Source organism: Erythranthe guttata, chromosome 13 (genome assembly GCF_056151865.1).
Source record: "Erythranthe guttata isolate IM_541 chromosome 13, IM_541, whole genome shotgun sequence".
In the NCBI taxonomy this organism is placed as follows: domain Eukaryota; kingdom Viridiplantae; phylum Streptophyta; class Magnoliopsida; order Lamiales; family Phrymaceae; genus Erythranthe; species Erythranthe guttata.
In genome coordinates, this window is record NC_142545.1 from 6,915,771 (window position 1) to 6,919,229 (window position 3,459).

Consider the following 3,459-nt stretch of genomic DNA (forward strand, 5'->3'; position numbering starts at 1 on the left):
ATTGGATGAGTTGTTGAACATGTTGATCAAGAAGGAGAAATCAGTTCTCCTAGTTGCTCCTTCTGCAAAGAAAGGTTCTTTCTAGAAGAAAAGGAAAGAAAGGAGTTTCGGCCCGAGCAAGAAACTTGAGAAGGGCGAGTCGAGCGGAGTGAAGAATGACAAGGTCACCAAGCAAGTTGATGACGCTTGCCATCATTGTGGAAAGAAGGGCCATTGGCGACGCAACTGCAAGGCTTACCTCGATCAGAAACGTTCTGAAAAGGGTACGTATTTAGTTGAAGTTAACTTGTCCGTTAAATCTTCTGCTTGGGTATTGGATACTAGTTGTGGCTCACATCTTTGTAATGATTTGCAGCTCATGACAAGAAGTAGGAAGCTTAATGTGGGTGAGACCTACCTAAGAATGGGCAACGGAGCAAGGGTTGGTGCTGAAGCCATTGGGACAATTTATCTTTCTGTTTTGGATTCTAGTTTTTCCATTGTTTTGAACAATTGTTTATTTGTTCCGTCACTTATTCGAAACCTTATTTCTATTCCTGTTTTGGATAATGAAGGTTTTACTTTTGTTTTTGGAAATTCGATTTGCATTATACAAAAGGAACAAAATATGATTTGTAAGGGACAACTTATAAACAACTTATATGAACTGAATCCAAATGAAATACCTATTAACGTTATATCAGCAAAACGAAAAGATATAAGTCTTAACCCCGCACAACTTTGGCACGCTCGACTAGGTCACATTTCCTTGAGAAGGATGGACAAGTTTGTAAGTGAAGGAATGTTCTCCTTGGAGGACGTGAAATCACTTGAAACTTGTGTATCCTGCCTCAAAGGAAAAATGACCAAGACTCCCTTCAAAGGGAAGATGGAACGAGCCGAGGGTCTTTTGGATTTGATCCATTCAGACGTGTGTGGTCCACTAAGCGTTACACCACAACAAAATTAGGTTTTTATAGCACATTCTTATAGCGTTTTTATAGTAAATGCTATAATTAGTTTATAATAGTTAAAGAAACGCTATAATTGGGCCGCGGAAAAAAAGTTCGCTTAGCACTCCTTTAAAAAAGACTTTGTCCTCGCCCCTGTTCTTCAAACCCCATTTTCTGAAGGGAAAAATTCTCAGTTCAAGTCTGACATCTCTCTCCAACTGAGGTCGTCAATTAGTCTGCATCGTCTTGCCGGAATGTTTCTAGCGGAATCCTTCTCTTCTCGGACATGTGAAATACTCCGTCCGACCTTTCCAAAGTACTATGTCTGTCTCTCTACAAATTGATTTACCGAGACCATCTTTACGATTTCCAGCCATAATTGGTAACTCCGATTCTCTGTATTTTTCTGAATTTCTATTTATTTGCAATAACCCCAAATTTCTATTGTGTTTCTTCTCCACCGAATATTAGATTGCTCTAGGGTTCTTAGAAGAAAATGAATACTGATTAGATTCTCAAAGTCATTATTTCCCTTGAATACAAAAACTCTTCTACCAAAAAAATTGTAAATTTATGAATATCTGAATGTGCGAGGATTATTTATTTGTGAAATACAATATATTCACAAGCACACACATGTTTTGGAATTGTTGGTTTTTACTTTTGAGTTGTTGAAGTTTGCAGATCTAGCATAACTGTTACTTCTCAAATTGCACGATGAATGTCCGATTAACTTTTTGGTTCAACTTATAGGATAGAAAAAGGTCTATGGAATTAGATTTGTTGATGGATAATTCTTTCGTGTAATATTTATTGTTCTGAGCAGTGGAGGCAGCTGGATACGAGAGCCTGAAGAAAATTTCGATCTCTAATGACTCTCCTATTAAACAAGGAAAATAAGGGTAAATGCTTATTACCTTTTACTTAAGTTTTAGTAAAACAATCTCTGTAAGTATGTGATAATTTTAAATACACCTATCTTGAATTTTCATCAGGACATAGGACTTTTAAGCTATAATGACTGGGTACTGAAGATGAAATTCTTCAAAATGATTTAGTGAATCCTAGATAGGTGTTCACTGATTTGGCATTAGAGATGGATAAAAAAATCAGAAAACCTGCACTCAATTATTTCTTTTATACCGAATCATTTTGTTGTTCTTAGTTTTTCTGTTTTCTAGAATTTCATTAAGTTAATGTACAGAGTAAGTGCAAAGTTCGTTTTATCTTTATTTTTTTATATTTTGACCCTTGTTATTCCGTTGTTATGCAAGCTATGGTTACATTTTACAGAGATTTGAACAAAATGGGAAATGCAAATACTACATTGATGAATGCTGATAAACCAACTGCATGTTACCGGCGCTCAATTGGAAAAAAAGAAAGATGACAGTGCAATAATAAGTAAGTTTATAATGTGCACTGTTGTTATCTACATTCTTCCATCACTCATGCATACATTTATGGATATAACTTTAATTATGATGTTGCCATTACAACAAGATGTGGGCTTATAAATTACTCTGTATATTTTTCCACTATCCATGCATGAACATGTAGATTTAAGCTTAGTTCCAATGATGAAGGTGTAATTTACTCGTATCATGTTCTACCTGTAGTAGAAACTAGTATTGTCTCATAGAAACAAAGTATTTGTTATTTCGTTGTCTAAAGCTTATTCTTGGTGACTCGTGACTCTATAATATGTTGCTATTGCCTATCAATAGTTGTATAATTAGCTAGTTCAGATAATTTATGCTTGACTATTCAAATATTGCGTCCTAAAATTTCTATTTTTCCTCAACAGTACTACTAGAGGAAATATGAGCGTGGAAAATGGGATGTTGATCTACTGGTTTTCGCATTATTCTTGTCGCATTGGGTCTAGTGGTCTTCTCCAAAATAACTCTCATTTCATGCCTTTTGTAACTTAGTGAATTCTATTGAATCGAATAGAATTTATACCGGCTTAGGCCTTTATGTCACTTTCTTTTTCTTTGTTATCATAATAAAATCTTATGGAATGTTTTGTTATTTTGTTATATTATTTTTTGGAGCTGTATAAAAACAGTATTATATATTTATTGTTGTTATTAAGTTGAAGTATGTTAATTACTATTTTGCAGCAATAGATATATAATAGTTTTCATGGTATGCAACTAGTCAAAGCAGTGGCAAAAATAAAGTTAATTTTAATATAGCGTTTAGCGAATGTAATAAATGTTCAAACAATAGCACAGGAAAAAATGCTACAAAATACAATTACATAGCGTTTATAAAGTGCTGCAAATACAATACATGGCAATGATATAGTGCTACAACATAAAGGATGATAGCGCCACACAAACGCTATAAAAAGATGTCCTATGATAGCGTTTATAAAACGCTGTAGAAGGGTCAGGGTCTATTATAGCTCCGGCGGACATAGCGTTTGTAAAAGCGCTATAATAACCTACAATAGCATTTTTTGAGCGCTATAGATAACGTTTTGTGTTGTAGTGTTAGTGCTAGGGGTGGTTTTAACTAC

The 3,459-nt window shown here is 34.6% G+C and overlaps 1 long non-coding RNA gene across 1 annotated transcript; it reads left to right on the forward strand.

Annotated features, from left to right (window-relative positions):
• The first annotated feature begins 1,093 nt into the window (after positions 1–1,093).
• Positions 1,094–2,936, forward strand: LOC148765782 (uncharacterized). Its single transcript, XR_016029274.1, has 4 exons — positions 1,094–1,314; positions 1,759–1,834; positions 2,226–2,336; positions 2,740–2,936. It is a non-coding gene; the product is annotated as an uncharacterized LOC148765782 (long non-coding RNA).
• The last annotated feature ends 523 nt before the right edge of the window (positions 2,937–3,459 follow it).